The 22,190-nt window shown below is 35.9% G+C and overlaps 1 protein-coding gene across 1 annotated transcript in view; it reads left to right on the forward strand.

Annotated features, from left to right (window-relative positions):
• The window catches only part of Fife (regulating synaptic membrane exocytosis protein fife), a 1,049,884-nt gene that overhangs the window by 693,987 nt on the left and 333,707 nt on the right, over positions 1-22,190 (forward strand). The gene's annotated exons all lie outside the window — the stretch shown is intronic.

A 22,190-nucleotide genomic window follows, 5' to 3' on the forward strand; every position in this document is an offset into this window, starting at 1 on the left:
TTTTATTTATTTATTCCTTTTTCCTTTCTCTTTCTTTCTTTCTTTCTTCCTCTGCTTGTCAGTTTATTTATTTATTTATTTATTTATTTTTTTTTATTTAGCCTATTTATTTATTTATTCTTTTTTCCTTTTTCTTTCTCTCTTTCTTCCTCTGTCTGTCAGTTTATTTATTTATTTGTTCCTTTCTTTCGTTTTTTCTTTTTTCATTTTTTCTTTCTTTCTTTCTTCCTCTGTCTGTCAGTTCATTTATTTATTTGTTTCTTTCTTTCATTTTTCCTTTTTCCCCTTTCTCATTTTTCTTTGTATCTTTCTTTGTCAGTTTATTTATTTATTTATTTACTTATTTATTTACTTCTTTTTTACTTTTCCTCCCTTCTTTTTCTTTCTTTCTTTCTTCCTCTGTCTGTCAGTTTATTTATTTATTTGTTCCTTTCTTTCGTTTTTTCTTTTTTCATTTTTTCTTTCTTTCTTCCTCTGTCTGTTTATTTATTTATTTATTTATTTATTTATTTATTTATTTATTTATTTATTTATTTATTTATTTATTTATTTATTTATTGTCAGTGAGTAGGATACCCTTCTCATTTTCTCACCTTTTCATTTCTTTCATTCATTCATTCATTCATTCACTCATTCATTCATTTATTCATTCATTCGCTCACTCAGTCATTCATTCATTCATTCATTCATAGTTTTTTCCAGACACGTCTTTCACTGCAAATCCATCATTCTCCTGTCTTTTCTACTTCTCGCCTTCCTCTTAGTTTCTGAATACGAATGACATACCTTATAATTGTCAACCATATAATCTTTTCTTCTGCCCCTAACTTCTCTCTCGTCCACCATTCCTTACACTGCACCTTCAGTAGACAGTTTCTTCTTAATCAGCGATCCAGTCAATTTCTTTTCCTCTTGGTTCTCAGTTTCAGCATTATTCTTTCTTTACCCACTTTTTTACCACAGCTTTATTTCTTATTTTGTCTGTATATTTCAAAAATCTCCATTCTTCTCTATATCCACATTTCAAATGCCTCTATTTCTTTCTCTTCACTTCGTCGTAATGTCAATATTTCTGCCTCATGCAATGCCACAACTTTTACAAAGCACTTCACTAGTCTCTTCGATAGTTTTTTTTCCAAAGGTCTTCAGAAAATGTTCCATTTTTCTGTTTAAAGCTTGGTTTACTATTGCTATCCTCCTTTTGACTTTCTGGCAGCAACTCAACATCCCAAGTATTTGAAGCTGCCCGCTTATTCTTCAGCCTGATTTCGAATTCGTAGGTTTACCTTCTTTATTTTTCTTCCGATAACCATGGTCATACTACTTTTGACCAATAAAACAGTACGAATGGACGTGTTTCAACCAATCATAACTCTTTATCGCTACAATTTTATCACTTCCTTAGCATTTGTTTCTTTCTTTGCCAATATTTCAAACTATAAATCCTTTACGGTACTATATAACATGCTTTACGATACCACATAGATAGTCAACTGAAAATGGCGACTCCGTTGAAACGTTTTGTTGAAGCTAACATTAGTGAAATATAATTTTAGTAAGTCAATTAATACCTTGTTTATTGTATTAGAGTACTTTATTTATTCTAATCTTTATATACTTTCTTCTGTTTTTATCACCTCCCTACCATTTGTTTCCTTTTTTGCCAACATTTCAAACTGGAAATTCTTCACGGTGCCATAAAACATGATTTGCGATCGTCATTTGTTTACCGCGTAGATAGTCAACTGAAAATGGCGCTTCCGTTTAAACGTATTTGTGAAGCTAACCATTTGTGAAATAGAATTTTAGTAGGTCAATATTTGATTGTTTTAGAGTACTTTATTTCTTCTAATCTTTGTATACTTTCTTCTAATCGCGTAATAATCAATTAAATCCAACTCAAGTTTTGTTTTTCTCTAGATAAATCAAAACCTCTAGTGAGATTACTGCTGATAACCCCAACGAAATGAGTCCAGGGTCCAGCGCCGAATGTTTACCATATTTTGCTCTTAATGAGTTGAGGTCAAACTCAGGAAAGATCTCAATCAGGTCACTTGTCCCAACCAGGATTATATTTGTTATCCGATAGGATGGAAGAGAAGCTCTATGGTAGAGGACACCAGCACAATTCACTCTCGGGCTACCGTCTCTTATCCGCGGATAATACATTGCACGAGGTTGCATATTACAATACACTCGTTACCCTTTGCTCATTACAGCGAGTGCTTACGACCACTGCTTTATGGTCTTAAGCCTATCAGATTAAATAAATAAATGAGTGAGTAAATAGGCAAATAGCTAAATGTGTAAATATGTTTTATATACAGTAACGGTCTTACTAATAAACCGTGAATAATTTTTATACGAGACTTATGCAGCGTTGAGACAGAAAATGTTACTAATAAACCATGCATAAGCATGGATGTATAAACAGGCTGTAACTATACAATGGGAATTGCTTTGCAGTAGTTATATACATGAAACCCCTTGTTTAAGCGTTGTATATAGAGAAAAAATGGCCACCTCTCTAACAGCTGCTCGTATCAAATGTCATTTTATGATGATGGATGCCTTGTAACCATAGAAGAACACACCAAAGAGCACAGAATAAGTAGAATAATATTGCTTTAGCTTGTACTCTTTGACCAAAATATAGTGTGGTAATCGATCAGAGCCAGTTGTACTATCGATACTTTAACACAGCACACTAGAGCGCTCTACCGGATGCAATAGAGAACCTCAGATATTCTATTATCTTTCGTAACGAAGTAATGACGAAACTATGACGTAGCTGTGTTAACAGTTAAACTGTTATACACGACGTATGTAGTGATTATTAGTAGGGAATTTACACACGACTTATAAACGAGCTACTCTTTGCATAAGTACAAGACAGTTAAACGTCTGTATATAGAGTTTTTATTAGTGAGACTGTGAATAAATACATAAAGAAATCGCTCTACTGTTCCTACACAATTTGCTGATCATATGTTTAAAACATCAATAGTCGAAAGGCTATAAGTGAAAAGTCACAATATAGACAAAAAAAAAATGGGAGGGGAGGAAAGCGTAGCAAACCTGAAATATAAAGTGAGTTCAGCGATCTGCCACTCGAATACTTGTTTCCCTGTCGTCTGGATACAATGTTAAATGGAAATCGCTATAGAAACAATTGAGACCCATTTTTTGTTCAGTCAGATGTAAAATATAGGCGAAAGGCATAGCCAGCACTCAATCCTGCTTGTTTTGTTCAATAGCCTGACGGTGAACGCCGTTTGCCCTTTTTTCATCCTGTCAGATTCGAAGCTGCGGTCACTACGTCATAGCGCCGTATCGACCGATCGATCGATCTATGAAGTCAAAGTGGCTTCGTGCTTCACTGACCACCACCAGACCAGTTGACATGACAACGGCTCAAAACTCTTCCACCTCCTTCTCCGAGCTGAGATTTTGCCACCAAAGCACTCAATCAAATCTGTTTCAGTATGATACTTCCTCTGCACCGCGCATGAGCTACTTTAAAATAACTCGGACAACGCGTATTTTTTATTCTCTAATAAAATTTGCAATATGTATTACTATCTTCTTCAGCAAACACATCAGCGAAGAATTACAACTATTAACTTTAGCATAAATTAACGTCTATGAGTCAATATAAATTTATCAATGTTATAATACGATATATAATGTTATATGATATTCTTATTCAATTTGGTATTCCCAAGAAACTAGTTCGATTAATTAAAGTGTGTCTCAGTGAAACGTGCAGCAGAGTTCGTATAGGTCAGTTTCTGTCAGATGCGTTTCCAATTCACTGTGGGCTAAAGCAAGGAGATGCACTATCGCCTTTAATTTTAACTTTGCTCTAGAGTATGTCATTAGGAAAGTTTAGGATAACAGAGAGGGTTTGGCATTGAACGGGTTACATCAGCTGCTTGTCTATGCGGATGACGTGAATATGTTAGGAGAAAATGCACAAACGATTAGGGAAAACACGGGAATTTTACTGGAAGCAAGTAAAGAGATAGGTTTGGAAGTAAATCCCGAAAAGACAAAGTACGTACATGATTATGTCTCGTGACGAGAATATTGTACGAAATGGAAATATAAAAATTGGAAATTTATCCTTTGAAGAGGTGGAGAAGTTCAAATACCTGGGAGCAACAGTAACAAATATAAATGATACTCGGGAGGAAATTAAACAGAGAATAAATATGGGAAATGCCTGTTATTATTCGGTTGAGAAACTTTTATCTTCCACTCTGCTGTCGAAAAATCTGAAAGTTAGAATTTATAAAGCAGTTATATTACCGGTTGTTCTGTATGGTTGTGAAACTTGGACTCTCACTTTGAGAGAGGAACAGAGATTAAGGGTGTTTGAGAATAAGGTGCTTAGGAAAATATTTGGGGCTAAGAGGGATGAAGTTACAGGAGAATGCAGAAAGTTACACAACATAGAACTGCACACATTGTATTTTTCACCTGACATAATTAGGAACATTAAATCCAGACGTTTGAGATGGGCAGGGCATGTAGCACGTATGGGTGAATCCAGAAAATAGAGTGTTAGTTGGGAGGCCGGAGGGAAAAAGACCTTCAGGGATGACGAGACGTAGATGGGAGGATAATATTAAAATGGATTTGAGGGAGGTGGGATATGATGATAGAGAATGAATTAATCTTGCTCAGGATAGGGACCAATGGCGGGCTTATGTGAGGGCGGCAATGAACCTCCGGGTTCCTTAAATCCAGTAAGTAAGTAAGTAAGTATAATAATAGACTCATATACATCAACATACTATACAATAAATTCCAAATGACACAATAGTCAAATATCATTTGTAAGCAAGTCTTCATATTTTAATACACTAAAATATATATTATTTACAAGAATATTTTAATTAGATTTAAATAATGAAGACTTGTAATTTTATATTAAACTTTGTATATCTATTTTTAAGCTTTTAACTTTATGATATTAATGGTATGCAATTACAGAGGTTATTATATTATGAATGTAAAAATGGTTTCTGATCATATCGCAAATAAAAGCGACAAAAACGTTAATACGAGCGATTAAATATGTAATATAATGGTTTTATACCTTATGTATAACATGTTAAGTCATTTTCGGAACAAAATTAAATCCACTTATCGAATTTCAAAGACTTATCTGAAAAACTTCTTCCACATGATTGCAAAATTTTGTCATATAACCTACTTTCAAAAAAACTGAAAGTTAGAATTTATAAAACAGTTATATTACCGGTTTTTCTGTATGGTTGTGAAACTTGGACTCTCGCTTTGAGACAGGAACAGAGGTTAGGGGTATTCGAGACTAAGATGCTTAGAAAATGTTTGGGGCTAAGAGGGTTGAAGTTACAGGAGAATGGAGAAAGTTACACAACGCAGAACTGTACGCATTGTATTCTTCATCTAACACAATTAGAAACTTTAAATTCAGAATCGAGATGGGCAGGGCATGTAGCATGTAGAGTGAATCGGGGGGGGGATGACTATCAGGGGAAGTTGCTTATATCTTTGTAGTTTCATATTCTTCCAAGAGAAAACGCCACACGCATGTCTTTATGATCACAACCAGCTGAATGTCTGTAGAGTGGAAGGTAGCTCATTTTGCTACGTGTTCTTGTTGTGAGAAGCAGAAAAGCAAGGAAACAGCTCTTTTTCTGCTATAAAATAATTGCAAAGATATGTTAAAATTTTAATAAATCCTTGAATTTGTAATAACTGCAAAATTTTGTAATGGCTATTGTAGTAAAAGTTAAAAAGTTTGTATTGTTAACAACCAACGACCTTGTTCCGCCATGTTAGGTTGCGTCACAGCATTAGGCATCTCACCCCGATACTTGGGGAAGATGCTCAATTTATTCGAGGTAAGATGACAACTTGTTGCAAGAGTTTTATTTTTTGTTTTATTGCAGGGAATGAGTAGACATTACATAAGGTCCTCTGATAGAGGTCAGTGCATTGAGGAGAGTCTTAAACTTGCAGTGGATCATGTTAGAACAGAGAGTATGAACTGTTTGAGAGCATCGCAAGCATACGGGATTCCTTACCGTACCCTTAAACTCCGCCTAAAATAGAATGATGACAAAAATGTACTGGATTGAATTCATTATGTGCAAGAAGTTTGCACACGGCAATAAAATCTGTGCAATGACTGTGTTCCTAAGTAGTGATAAACGAGTGATAAAGTGTCCATGAGCTTCAGATTAAGTCATTTTTGTTATATACATGTACTAAACCAAGTTCAGGTAAAATACATATATCAGTAAATGTGATAATTGCAGTTGCCATCTTACCCCGAATATCGGGGAAAAATGCCTAAAGTGCAGATGAGAATTTTTTTAGTAGGTTATTTTACTACGCTTTATCAACATCTTAGGTTATTTAGTGTCTGAATGAGGTGAAGGTGATGATGCCGGTGAAATGAGTCCGGGGTCCAACACCGAAAATTACCCAGTATTTGCTCATATTTGGTTGAGGGAAAACCCCGGAAAAAACCTCAACCAGGTAACTTGCCCCGACCGGGAATCGAACCCGGGCCACCGGGTTTCGCGGCCAGACACGCTGACCGTTACTCCACAGGTGTGGACTGCATCTGAGAAGGAAACATGTATTTGTAAATATGATAATTAGACTTCGTGGAATTGCCACGAGAATCGCAAGGTTTACTGCGCACGCCGTATAGACTGTATGAGAAGGGGGCGTGCAACGGATGGAGTATGCCTCTGATGTAAACACTGAGCAGTATACTGCGGTTACAATAAAACTTGTATCCTGCATTCAAGAAATGTGATGAATGATCATTGAAGTAGGAAATGTCTAAACATGTAAATACACAATTATTTTATAGTGAGATATATTAACTCTTAAAATTTAATGTAAGATACTCACATCATCCTTGAATATGTGCATTGCAGTGAAGAGTTACGTACATTTTGAGCGACTGCAAAGTAACCACCTCCGATGGTCACTTAAACGGTTTTTATATTGGGAAAATGTACGTTCAACATCACACGATGTAATAGGTGCATATTTGAAGAACGGGAAGTCACTACTTTTTAGTACACCAACTTCAGACGTCTTGTCGTGACCTGATAGCACATCATTTATAACACGAAGTTTTGAATAGGCAGAATTTTTAGCAATAATGTTTCTCAACTTACATTTCACTTTTTCTGAAATTAGTGAATTGTTATTTTGGATAACGGTTTGTGATACTTTATCCACTGTCTTAAGGGCTTCTGAGAGTTGCAGTTTACATGATTCTAACAGGATGATGCTTTTGGACACGATTTTAGAATTAGAATCAATGAACAGAATATCTCCCAATAGCTGTTCAGAAGCCAATGATTTTACAGCTGCAACAGCGGAACTGTCTATGCTATCCAGTGCATAAATTACCTTCATTATTTTACTGTAATGTTCTGCATAACAATTAACAGAATCCAACCACGTTCCCCAACGGGTCAAGACTGGCTGCGGGGGTAAGGGTATTTCAGGAGCAATTATTTGGAACAGCAACACTCTCATTGTAGTATGTTTGATTGAATTCTTGTCTGCACTGAACAAATGTTAAACTTTGATTATTCCAACCACAGTAATGCAAAACAAGTGCTTACATAGGTATACATGAGCTGTAGCTGCTCTATCTATTTGGACCGGTCACAACTCTTAACATGATCTGCTTATACTACGAGACCGGGCGGTCGCTCACCTCCTCTATACTACCGTACATCGGCAACCTGATTGCATGCTGCGTGTGACAATTCAACGAAGTCTAATGATAATTAATGTTTTCTGTTTTGTACAAAAAATATAGTTTCAAAATATTTTCCAGACTTTGATATTTCAGTATATAAACAGTACCTTGAATTTTCAATCAAACAAAAAGTTAGGCATCTTCCCCCGATCCTGTCTATGAGTGAATCTAGAAATGCGTATTTATAGTGTTATTTTGGAGATCTGAGGGAAAAAGACCTTTGAGAAGGCCGAGACGTAGATGGGAGGATACTATTAAAATGAATTTGACGGAGGTAGGTTATGATGCTAGCGACTCGATTAATTTTTCTCAAGTAGGGAACCGATGGAAGGCTTATGTGAGGGCGAAAATGAATCCTCAGATTCTCTAAAAGCCATCTGTAAGCAATAATAATAATAATTTTGTCTCACCCTCCCGACTATCCTCCATTGTTACAGATATTTTCACTCTTCTATGTTATTCCTATACGTGTATGAAATATGACGTAAGTTGAGTACATTTCTCTTCTTGCGTAGCGTATCAATGTGTAAGGGGATTAATTTTTTATGGTCTCAATGAAAAGAAGAAGTTTATTCGTTTTTTATCACAAAGCACACTTTGAATATAAATGTGCCTCATTGTGGGAGACTCGCATGTATGACGCGTCATGTTTCTTTCTCTTTCACGTTTTTTTTTATCACCTTTTCCCCAAAAGTAAACTGCCGTCCGCTTTCAAAAGCTTAGCGGTGGAGTGCGGATGACGAATTGACATGGTTGTTGTTTCAAGGGATAGACGGACAAACAGATGGCTCAGTACACAAGCCAGTCTAACCGGTCTGCTGGACTCCAGTGTCGGTACTGGTAGATCACACCATTTATTTCGAAAAGCGAGCAGGTGGATCTGCGAACTGACAAAAGAACATCGAGTTATGAGATGACATCGCATTACACCGCAAAGTTCAGTGAGACTCACCCAGGAATTAGTGGGAGATTGGACAACTCGGAAGATTTACAATACGTTTGCTTTATCTATTGAGATAAAGGTTCAATTCGTGTAGTCTTCAGTATTCATTTCATTATATGTGTATAAACCATCTGAGTATATTTCTATTCGGAAGGTACACATGGTTGAGTGAAAGCGAAAATTCAGTTCGACAAAAAGCATTTAAACCAGAGGTCTGCATCGGACGTTTTCGCTCGAGCGCCAAGTAGTTCATAGCATAATCCGATAGATAGCGCACATGCATGATGGGTAAAATTGTCACGAGCAATATAAGCCGAGCGTTAGACATTCGTTCTTGTTACAGCGATGAACTGTGTAGTAACATCATAGATGTTTATCATTTCAAATCTTTGCAGTGTTTAACTAACCTCTCCATAGTACAACTACAAAACTTGCTTTAAAATGTAATATAAAGTTGTAGGTAAATGTTCCCCCCCCCCTCCCCACAGGAGTGATTTTGTTTTTGCCACATCTGATAGATGTTATTGGATGTAAATGTAATTATTATAAACGGAGAACACAATCACGATAATGCAAGATCAGTATCAAGTTTTCTAGTAATAATAATAATAATAATAATAATAATAATAATAATAATAATAATAATCTCTAATAATTAGTGTATCAATCTTTGCGTCTGTAACAGTTGTGCAGCATGATTATTCGTTTTATTATATTTTCTGTGACGTTACCTCTGTACTAATATGTTATTAATTTACTGCTATATAATAATATTTTGTAAAACGTTTCTACATTGTCGCAGTATATAGGCGGAACACTATTTATGGACCTATCATATTATATATGTGGTAAATCAAATATTGAATAATTATTAATTGGGAATAATAACTGTATATCGAAGTTTTTCATATTATTTTATTTATAACTTCATGTTACTATTTTGGTACGTTCCATTAGACGTTTGTTATAAAGGCAGAAAATAAAGCCTTATTTTTACCGTGTGAGCAAAACATATGTGTATCTTATCTGTCGCCTTTCATACAGGATAAGACATGTCGATGAGATGACCTTGTACTGTGCTTCTATTTATTACGAGCGTATCACGACCGATCTTATCTCGCTCGAGCGTGCGACATTCGACCGAGTTCAAGCGAGCGATTTAACTCCAATGCAGTACTCTGATCAGAGTATATTTCTATTCGTAAGGTACACATGGTTGAGTGAAAGCGAAAATTCATTTCGACAAAAAACATTTAAACAATGTGTTTTCATTACGACGAAGTGAAGAGAAGAGAATAGAAGCATTTGAAATGTGGATATGGAGAAGAATGAAACGTGTGAAGTGGACAGAGGGAATAAGAAATGAAGCTGTGTTGGAAAGAGTGGGTGAAGAAAGAATGATACTGAAACTGATCAGGAAGAGGAAAAGGAATTGGTTGGGACACTGGCTGAGAATAAACTGCCTACTGAAGGATGCCCTGGAAGAAATGGTGAACGGGAGAAGAGTTCGGGGTAGAAGAAGATATCAGATGACAGACGACTTTAAGATATATGGATCATATGAGAAAACAAAGAGGAAGGCAGAAAATAGGAAAGACTGGAGAAAGCTGGGTTTGCAGTGGAAGACCTGCCCTTGGACAGAACACTAAATGAATGGCAGTGTGTTTGGTGCATACATTCAAACATTTTGATATTTGTTTAAGAAAAATGTATACAAGACAACGCCCTATTTACTTTTTTTTTGTTCTAATATTTTTCCATAAATACGTCATGTATTTTACGATCTGTGATCTGTTTCATAAAAATAGGTTATAGTAAAAAAACCTCTAGCAGTATGGGATGAAGATAAGTAAACGCAAACAAGACGAAGTCTAAGGCTGTTGGAAGAAAAATAAATTAATTAAATCTGCGAATACTAAATGAGGCTCACAAGAAAAAAATATTGTAACGTTTTTAAAATAAACAACAATGGAATTCTATTATCTCAACAATAATTCCTTTCTACAATTCACCTTAAACACTCTCGTCAACAATAGGATTTTCACTCAACACAGTATTCGTTATAGCACTCCACTGACGACAATGACAATTTACTCGGACTATTACGAACAACAATGAACTGTTAATTTTAACTAATGTTCACAAAGCACTATTTACACATCAGAACTGTCAGTTCTCAGTTCACAGTTCTTCTAGCTCAGTCACTCGAGTTCACAGTATCTCGAACCACAGACCTCCAGAGACAGTCCACTGTACTCGAACTCAGGTCCCTCCAACTGCGGTCCACTGCACTCGAACTCAGGCCTTCGGATGCTGACACAGTTGCGGACGCACACTCAAGTCGAACTCCGGTACACAAGACTGGCTGGCTTGCTCTGTTCACTGACTTACTCATTGAATGGCTGAATAAACTGAAAACTGCTCAAGTTCGCTCGCGTTTCTTCTTTTATAGCAAAATCATAGTTGCGAGAAAGTTCTACGGGTGTGCAGAGATAGCTCTCTCGAATTATCTGGATATCTCCACTTCGACGGACTTCTGGAAGAGTCGGGAGGGTCCGTCCCCCCTTCATTCCGCACGTAGCAGTTGCGCGCGCAACTTCCCCTCGTCGCGTTGACGTAATACACCCCCTCTGCCCTTCAGCATGCAGATGCTCCCCGTACCAGCGTCTCGTCTGCCGCGCGCCGTGTTGGACGCGTATTCGAACCCCGTTGCAGCTGTCACAATATATTTAATGAAACTACACAGAAAATGTTTCAAAAATAAAGATCCTCACTTCAGATCCTTTCAGTTATGTCCCGATCTTACACACTCTTCGGGACACTTTGAATTTCCTCTTCATTAGGTAAATATTCCTGAAATCTTTCTCAAATCCTCGATTTTCTTTACATTTATTGGAAGACTGTGCAAGTGTGCTCTCTTTCTCTGGTGTCACAATGGCTATATTAATTTTGTTACCCTTAAGTCTTATACAAATGATTATTTTTATTCTCTTTTCCTCTTTAAGGTTCATTTATCTCACTGTCATACTGTGAAGACATGTTGGCACAGTAAAAAAAAAAACAGAACGAATATTACAACAAAATAAACACAACTGGCTTTACTGTATGAGTGACTGTCATGCTGATATAAGGAATGCACTCAATGGCAATGAAACATACAGTACTCTTATGGGTTGAGAAACTCAGTTTGCCAACAGCTAACTATAGGGAAAGCATTCTATATAGGTGAAACTTGGTTACATTAAGAAACCCGTAAGTCCGTGACTTACGAAGTTTCAAAACCAAAGCAACTATATGCGTTGTCCTCACAGCCATTCTGTACACCAGACTTGCAGTGTTTCAACATAAAATGATACGTCTAGGGTGCGACTTTCATTTTTTCACATAAAACGAAAATAAAATGAGTGACTTACGGAGCTTTAAAAATAACTAATTCAGTATTGTTACAACATGCGAAAAAAAAAAGCTATAGCAAAAATTTTAGTAATGTCTTTTTTTCGAAACAGAGATGATGCATTTATGTATTTATTGACACTGCAAATGGGTAAATACCCGGTGGCAGTGGTAACTAATTACACTCAATAATGACAATTAATATTAAATTAATAATAATAATAATAATAATAATAATAATAATAATAATAATGTATATATATAATTTGAACTGGTAATGGAAATTACGGGAAAACGGCTGAACGGATTTTAATAAATGGCCCCTCATTTTGAAGCTTGGAACCCAAAGTTTTTCGGAAAAATAGTAGTTTTGAGTGAAATGTCAATTTTCCTACATAATTTTCCTATTTTCCAAAATCCATCTGTCGTCAGTTTTGAGAACTAGCTAATTGCATTCAGGAGAAGCGAAGCGAGCATCAAGTCGGCCGTGTTGCATTTCAGAATAAAACAAAACACGCACTACAGTAAACAATATTACACGAAGGCCATGATCTGCAAGAATGCTGACATATTTAGAGCTCAAATTAAATTGATTATTAAAAACTTAACTCGCTAAAAATAATTTACAGGTTCGATTCTGTGGTGTGTAATTTTCTGGGTACAGCTGTGTATTGGATATTAAAAACTACAAAACTTGAGGTGGTTATTACTATTAGAAATGAAATATTATTGTAGTTAATGCCGTGATGTGACTATTTTTCATTAATTATGCATATTAATGCTATATTGATGATATGAAAGTGAAACGTTTTGAGGTTATATAAGTAGATGTAGAGAATAACTTAAATTAGATTTTGATTTCTATATTTTACTGAGTGGCGGCTATATAGTATATATAGTATATGTTACTGAAAGCTATAAAACTTACGTAAGATAATAATATTATTAAGAATAAAATATTTTTATAGTTATTAATCGAGTGGTGTTCGGTCTTTTCATATATTTAATGGCGGTGTGGTGTGGATATTTATATGTATGGTTCTCTTCAGTATTGGCTCAAGAGAGAGTATTTTTCATTATTATGGAAGCAAATAACTTTCAGAATGTATGGTATTCTTCATTGAAAATAAATCTGAAAAATGTTTATTTGAACGTCTAATGAATAAGCCACTAGTAATAATAATATTAACAAGGAGCACCCTAAATTAAATGAAGCACGATCACTTAAAATACCATTTAAAGTAAATCTTAACCCTAAGTTCTAACTAAAACCCACGAGTATGATATGTTCATACATGCACAAGTACCCTCTATGAATTCACTCACTGCACTGGAACTACAACACATTTCACTGACACTACCCTGATTTCACTAACACTTCAAAAACATTTCACTGTTCAAATACTTTGCACTACCACTGTAAACTATAAAACTTCGCTGATACAAACACACTTCACTGATACAACGCACTTCACACTTCACTGACGCAGCACACTTCTTCACTGATACAACACTTCAAATAACAAAACATCAGTTACACCCTTTAAATAGTGTGCAAAATATACTACCGTCTATTAGTAAAGTCCTTAAGACTATTTTTAAATACATTTTTGGTTATTGGTAAAGCCTTTAGTAAGTCTGCAGATAAAGCATTCCAGTGCCTGATAGTACGACTGAGAAAAGAAAACTTTCCAGTGTCCGTCCTCTGTCTTCTTTCCTTCAATTTCTGTGAGTGGTCGTGCCTTGAAGAGTAATTTGGCGGCTGCAACGTAATTTTTATATCTCTCCAGACAGGCTCACCTCTGTATGTTTTGAACATTGCGCATAATCGAATTCGCGTTCTCTTGTCCATGAGTACAGCGAATAGGGATTATAAAGAATGGACACTTCGCGTCGGTACCTTTGATGCAGCCGGACTGATTTCAATGACCTTCAAGCCAGCTAAAGCGTCAGATTCTGCTTTCTCCCTAGAGTTGGCGCTGACATCACACCAGCTAGCAGTCGACACAGCGGAAATATAACACATACAATTAATACATCTAGGTACATCATGTACTCAAATAAAATAAATTGGATCCATGAAATAATAAATCCTTCATTAACTGCAATGTCTAGACTCTAGAGTTCCTTTATAATGAGAGTTGAGACGTTGACCCCAACAACAATTAAAATATGTAATGATTTGATAGCGCTGAAAATGGAAAAACAAAACTCTTACGAGAAGTAAAACCATATACCTATATTATATTATTATACAAATATTAAACGAATTCGATACTTAATTTTATAATGTATTATATTATTTTATAGTATAATGTATTATATCTGAAATATAAACTATTATTATTACAACTAGTTTGTCACTGAGAAATAAGGAAAAGCTGTTAACTTGAATTTATTTGAAGCAAAGCGTTACTGGATTATGCAATAAGGTAGGCGATGTTTGGATCCTATGCCTCAACTCTATTCTCAATGAAATAATCGTTTTCTAACGCGTACACACTGCTTTGATAATGCCATTATGCCACCACTGATATTGCTTATGAAACTGATATAGAACCGCACACGCCTAGGAGCTACGTGAGGGAGGAACGGGGACTGTGAAGATGATGTCACTCAGAGCGATAAGCTCTGTGAAGGTCAGTGAGGCACAAATTCTCAAGTGAGGCACGATGCCTATCTCTGTCCTATAGGATACATTGTAAATTTAAGGGTTAAAGTTGAATTATTATGGCAACGCTTGAGAGCTCGTTTTTTAATCTTTTCCAATGTCTTAATAATGATAATGAAAGGGGAATTGTGGAAAGATTTTAGACTGAAGAAGAAAAAATTAAAAGAACTAAAAGAAAAGCCCTCAAACTTTGGCTTTGTCCACCATAAATACGGTTCCGCCAAAATGAAGACTTGAATTTGGATCCGCGGTCGTCAGCTGAGCTATGGAAATGAGGTGACGGTGGTAGTTTACGAATTGGTAGTTACGTTGATAATGATGATGACTAGGCTGATATTGGTGATGGTAACGTGACTTACATCTGAGCTATTCCATCTCAAATCGACCGAAATATAGAGAAAATTGACCTTGCAATTTTTAAATACGATGAAACTTTTTCTGTCCGTTGACAACTGTGATACAATGCTTTGTGCAAAGTTTGAGGCATCAGAACTTTATAGTGTTTAAATTAAATATATTTAAATTTATCGTATTTTCATAAAATTAGCAATTTTAAACTGTTGTGGCTTCGAAACCCATTCACCCAATGATCAAAATCATGGTTTATTTTGATGTTGAGAAATTAAAGTTTATATTGACATGTAAACCGTTTTTCATACTTTTTATGGAAATGGAGAAATTTAGATTTTTCTTCATTAAGACGCCTTTGCCCACGAAAAAAATATTTTTAAAATATATGGTTAGATTCCGCATTGAAAGTACAAATAAACACATATTTTTTACTGGTGCACCGTTGATAAGAAAGTATTGAAAATATCAAATAAAGAAAATAAATAGTACGCGCGTGAGCTAACCAGCTGACTGTAGGTAGTCGAGACAAGCAAGGCCAGGAGACAAACACGTGATGTGTCGTCTAGCAGTCATGGCTGGGCTAGCTTTATCACAAGTTTTCATAAACACAGGAGTAAAATGACGCCCAATGCTCGTTTATCTTCAGCTCTCGGCCAGTGCGTGGGGTACTGCGCCGTTCAAGTCTAGGCGTGTGAAAATAATTTATTTAATACCCTCGAAACTTATTGCCGAGCCATTAAGCAAACAATGCCGAATCCCTCTTAATAATGCAAGGTTTTTTCTCAATATTTTTTACATTTTTACAAATGGGCAAAGGGCCTAAAAGTAAGTACAATCAGATTATCTGTCTCTCTGTATACAATAAAAATAAGTATTACTTCTTATCACAACCTACTAAATGTCAGCTTCAAAATGAGCTCTCGTTCAATGTTCTGCAGTAAATGGTTCCAGAGTTCTGAGCGCTGAAAGAGGCTTGTTTTTATGAAATACGCTAAATTTGTCGCTCAGTAGTACGAAAACCGTTTGACTTTCGATAGTCAGCACCTTGTATAAATAGGGGAAAAAATTAGAGTATTAAAAAAATGCAAGGTTTTTTACTGATCGATTTCATATGGAATACACCATCTACGGTTTTCTGGACTCCGTCTGTTCGGATGTCGGTCAACTCCGACCGACCTTATCAGCCTCTCACCGACCCCTGTCAGCTGTACGATGGACCGACGAACAAGAAACGTGCCACAAGACCATAAACCGGGATTAGCTAAGAGGCTCTCGCTGCTGAAACAGAAACCTTAATACTTGATGCAAATTGTTCCCCTCCCTCTCCCCTGCATGGTCACTGGGTTTTATCACCTTCCTCTTATAATCTATATCCAAACTTTGCTACAAGTTTCGTGAGCGGATAACATCGCTTATATAGGTCGTAATAACAGCGCTGAAACAAGGAAGATTTCCAACTTAGTAGCAATGACGTAGACTGTACTTCTAGTATAGACTATAGCCAAATTCATGAGAAGATCTCTTCTGTGTCCGAGGTTGCGGGTTCAATCCCGGCCCAGGTAGATGGTATCTAAGTGTGCTTAAATGCAACAGGCTCATGTCAGTACACTTAAAAGAACTCCTGCGGGACAAAATTCCGGCACGCCAGCGACGCTGATGTAACCTCGGCAGTTGCGAGCGTCGTTAAATAAAACATAATTTTTAAATTAGAAGATCTCCAACTCAATATACTGTAAACTATACTGGGTGTTCAGTTCAAAGTGTGTCATGGCTCGCTGTATGCCGTCATGTGGTTAGCCGATGAGCCTAGAAAATTCAGTTTTCCTACACTTCCACAAAGATGTATAACCTATGAGGTAGAGAAGTTGCCTACCAAGTACGGCGTTCATTCTGAAGAATACGTACCGATACGTACGGTAACGCCGGTAGTGGCTGGAATGTGAACTGTTTGGAAATACGTACTGTCGGGATATGGGGAGAGGGTTAAGACGATTACTTACGTATTTGTTGACATTAACTTCGACGGTCAACATGGACACGGAGCATTTGATTTGTGTTGTGGAATGTTACCGTACGCAACCGATGATAACAAATACCCTGCGTACGACTTGCCGACGCAAAACACAGTTCGAAAGAGGTTATGGTAGCACACAGACGTACAGACCGCCATCTGTTGCTACGACGTTCAAGTTATACCGTACACGTTCTCAAGTACAGATTGAAGAACGCCTTAAATAATAGGCAACTTCTCTAACATATAAGCTGAAACTCGCTTCAAATCTGTGACCCAACAACAGTGACGTCATGACACACTTTGAAATGAACACCCAGTACTATCGACAGACTATTGAAATTGTAAGCGAGTTTTATTGCTAATGGTCACGAAAATTGGAACTACGTATCATGCTACAGAGTCCGATTGGTATTGAAGGTGCCCATTTTACCAACAAATTATTATTATTATTATTATTATTATTATTATTATTATTATTATACCACTACTACTACTACTTTTCTATACTAGAAAATCAAAATTTCTTTCACCACTCTCCAGTTACATTAAAAGAGCAAACATGCATGGCTGCGGATATGATCCTTTCAATGTATACATTTAGTTTGCTCTTAGCAATGATTTATCATTTATGTATTCTTTCAGACATTATACTTAATTATCATTGTATCATCACTGTTACTCTCATAGTATAGACTAAATATATCATAGATTAGAGGAAAATTCTTCGTTCAAGATTTTGTTTATTTTTATTTTTATATTTATTTCTATTTCTATTTTGTTATTATTGTTACTTTTATTTTTATTTATATGCATCCAGTGATTAACATCAAAATCTAATTTATTTACTTATTTCAATTTATTATTATTATTATTATTATTATTATTATTGTTATTATTATTATTGTGACTGCCATCAAAATTATACAGGGTGATTCAGGAGGAGTTACCGTCACTTACGGAACATATTTCCGAAGACATTTTGAGCAAAAATGTCGTATAAACATGAGTCCTATTCTCAATATTTTCTGAGTTACACTAATTTGAAGTTATTTGCAAAATGCCTTCTTTTTTTTTAGTTTCATAGGTAAAGGAATATAACAAACAGAGAATGGACTACTCAGAAGTATCAAGTTTGGCTTTATAGTTTGATTAGCTAGTAGTCTGAAGGATGAATGGAACGGAGATGAATTCTCTCCGGCACCGGGATTTAAAGCCGGGTTTTCAGCTCTACGTGCTGACGCTCTATCCTCTAAGCCACACCGGATTCCTATCCCGATGTCGGATTGAATCCTCTCAATTTAAGTTCCACCTCTTGAGTTCCCTCTAGTGGACTACCCTCATGCACTGCGTCGAAGATGTATGACAGTGGCACAATGTCCACACATGTGCAGAGGTGCACTCGTTATGAGTGACCACTGTAAGTGGCCGTGATCCGACGGAATAAGGGTCGAATTCATAGTCGTCACTTATAAAATGAGGAAACACTCAAGTAATGAGCATTTCCTTAGCACTTATTTCAAAACGTATTGCAGAGACGCTACTCATTATATGCCCTGAGCATTCCCTTGACATCGAAAGAAATATGGCAACATGGCTAGACGTGAGCGCTTTCCTACATTCAATTGTTTTCCAGTGCCTTCAAATTGTTAAGTCGGCATTATTGTCATACACAAATACAGAAGTAAATATTATAGAGCTAAAAATTATACAAGATGTCCAGAAAGCATTTTACAGAAAAGAAAGAAGTGAGCTAAGATAACTAGTTATGAAATATGGAGATATCGTCGAAAGTAAAAAAAAAAAAGATAATAATTGTTCTTTCCAAAAGAAATAATTGACATGGAATAAAATTGCAGTTGAGTTTAATGAAAACTCCGGAAATATTCCTGTAAGTAGGCCTAAATAATTTTAATTTATTTTTCAGTTATTTTTATGCTAAACAAAGTGGAAATGATATAATTACGCAAATTTTAACAGCTTATTCCTTGGGTAGAAACAAACAAAAATGCAAATAACACTTTGTTAGGACTTGAATACTTTTCGAAAAAAAAAAATATGCTGCTGTATCATAAAATCTCAAAGCAGCCAGTACTTTCAGCAGTGGCGAAATCGGTATGCCTCATGGTTGTATTGTGAATTTAAATGAGAGAATATTCACAAAAGTGTTCTTGTCGAAACGGTATCTCCTCTTAAACTGTTGATCATTATACATCTCTAAAGGGTTTTCCATATCTCTGATATATCTTTTGTTTGTCGAAACTCATTTTCTTATTAATTACAGAACTCAATAAATTCAATAAAATTATAATCATCATCCATTGTATACTGAATCAGCTGATTACAATGCATATGAGAAAACACTTGAGTAAGCTGACAAGTTACCTTATTTGAATAAGTGTTCACTTCAGTGGGATTTATGAATCGGAAATTATTATAAGCAACTGCTTAAGTGTTTCTTTACGGTAAGTGTTGACTATGAATTCGGCTCTTAGTGCCGTCTTAAATCACTAAGGGTGGTATTCATAGAAATTTCGCAGCACGCGCTACGAGCGTACTAAGCTAGCCCCGGCTATCCACTGGTTACTAGTACAGAATTCAAATCATATCCTATCCCTAACACTGGTTTATGAATACGAAAAACGTTGATCGTCCACCGCTAAAAATGTCTATGAATACGGCCCTAAGTGATAATTTTTTCTCATATCATATATTATTATGATGTACCGAAGTACATATGATATTTCCGTGCAGGAATTCTGCGTCATTATATGATGAAGGATGAGTGAAATGGAGAAAAATTCTCTCCGGCACCGGGATTTGAACCCGGGTTTTCAGCTCTACGTGCTGACACACTATCCACTAAGTCACACCGGATTCCCATCCCCATGTCGGATTGAATCCTCTCGGTTTAAGTTCCACCTCTTGGATTCCCTCTAGTGGCCTACACTCATGCACTGCGTAGTATTCTGAAGCTAACATTTTTTTGTGAATTCCTTAGTTGCTTCATACAGAATAGTTCATTCTCTATTAGCAATATTCTTTTACTCCTAAAACCTAAAGAAGAAATGCATTTTATAAACAGCTTCAAATTAGTGTAACTCTGACAATATTAACCCATGTTCATTTGATATTTTGTCCTCAAATGTCTTCGGAAATAAGCTCCATAAGTGGCGGTAACTCATCGTGAATCACCCTGTATATATAGTACGAGCATAGATTACATTACAGAATAGCACACCTTACGTTGAAGAAGAATATTTGTCTATGATTTAATTATTATGTAGTTTTGAAATAAAATTCAATGAAAACTTGAATGTCTTTTCTTGATATAGGGTCGAATTCATAGTCGTCACTTATAAAATGAGGAAACACTTAAGTAATGAGCATTTCCTTAGCACTTATTTCAGATCGTATTGCAGAGACGCTACTCGTTCATATGCCTTGAGCATTCCCTTGACATCGAAAGAAATATGGCAACATGGCTAGATGTGAGCGCTTTCCTACATTCAATTGCTTTCCAGCGCCTTCAAATTGTGAAATCGGCATTATTGTCATACACAAATACAGAAGTAAATATTATAGAGCTAAAAATTATACAAGATGTCCAGAAAGCATTTTACAGAAAAGAAAGAAGTGAGCTAAGATAACTAGTTATGAAATATGGAGATATCGTCGAAAGTAAAAAAAAAAAAATTGATAATTGTTCTCTCCAAAAGAAGAAATTGGCATGGAACAAAATTGCAGTTGAGTTTAATGCAAACTCCGGAAATATTCCTTTAAGTAAATAATTTTCATTCATTTTTCAGTTATTTTTATGCTAAACAAAGTGAAAATTATATAATTACGCAAATTTTAACAGCTTATGCCTTGGGTAGAATACAAACAAAAATGCAAATAACACTTTTTTGGAACGTGAATACTTTTAGAAAAAAAAATGCCACTTAAACCTACCTGAAATGCTGCTGTATCATAAAATCTCAAAGCAACCAGTAGTTTCAGCAGTGCCGAAATCGGTAAGCCTCATGGTTGTATTGTGAATTTAAATGAGAGAATATTCACAAAAGTGTTCTTGTCGAAACGGTATCTCCTCTTAAATTGTTGATCATTATACATCTCTAAAGGGTTTTTCCATATCTCTGATATATCTTTTGCTTGCCGAAACTCATTTTCATTTTAATTACAGAACTCAATAAATTAAATTAAATCATAATCATCATCTATTGTATACCGAATCAGCTGATTACAATGCATATAAAGAAACACTTGAGTAAGCTGACAAGCTACCTTATTTGAATAAGTGTTCACTTCAGTGGGATTTATGAATTGGAATAGTACATTATGCAACGAGCCTATAATGAAGGTAATTAAGAAGTGAGTATGGATATTTATGAAACGAGCGCAAGCGAGTTTCATAATTTTCATACGAGCTTCCTAATTACCATTATAGGCGAGTTTCATACGACTTTTTATGCTCGACCATATTTCTAACTTGATATTATTTTTTTAATAAATATTATAATATAATATTATTGTCAACTTTTTTTTTTATACTCGTAAAAATTTTAGTTTCTATAACACTGAAACGGAAAGTCATGAAATTTCTAAATAAACATGAATATTAGTGTAATACTCGTATTACAGAAGTTGTTTCTGCCGCTCTGTTATGACTCGTACACCCGCAGAGTTGCTCAGGATGGCTTCACCTTGGCTGGGTCTGCCTTCTTCTTGGAGCTCTTCGCTCTCGTCTTGAAGATCGCAGGGTCGAGGTGGTTATGCGGCATGTCACACCAGTCCACGCTCTGTGTGAGTGGGTTATTCACATCAGATTGGAGCAGATGCGGTGCGATCAACACGAACATTTGCTCAGCCCACGGTCCATGGGCGTGAATTTGAACTGTCACTGGGGGAGACCCTGGTGTACCAGCATCATGCGGAAGTACTGCGTGAAGTCTGCAGCCAGGTAGTGCCACTCGAAACTTCTGTCCAGCAGCCAGATCTTGGGGTCCTCTCGTTTTAGATCGGATTCGCACTC

The sequence above is a fragment of the Periplaneta americana genome, chromosome 14 (genome assembly GCF_040183065.1).
Source record: "Periplaneta americana isolate PAMFEO1 chromosome 14, P.americana_PAMFEO1_priV1, whole genome shotgun sequence".
NCBI lineage: Eukaryota > Metazoa > Arthropoda > Insecta > Blattodea > Blattidae > Periplaneta > Periplaneta americana.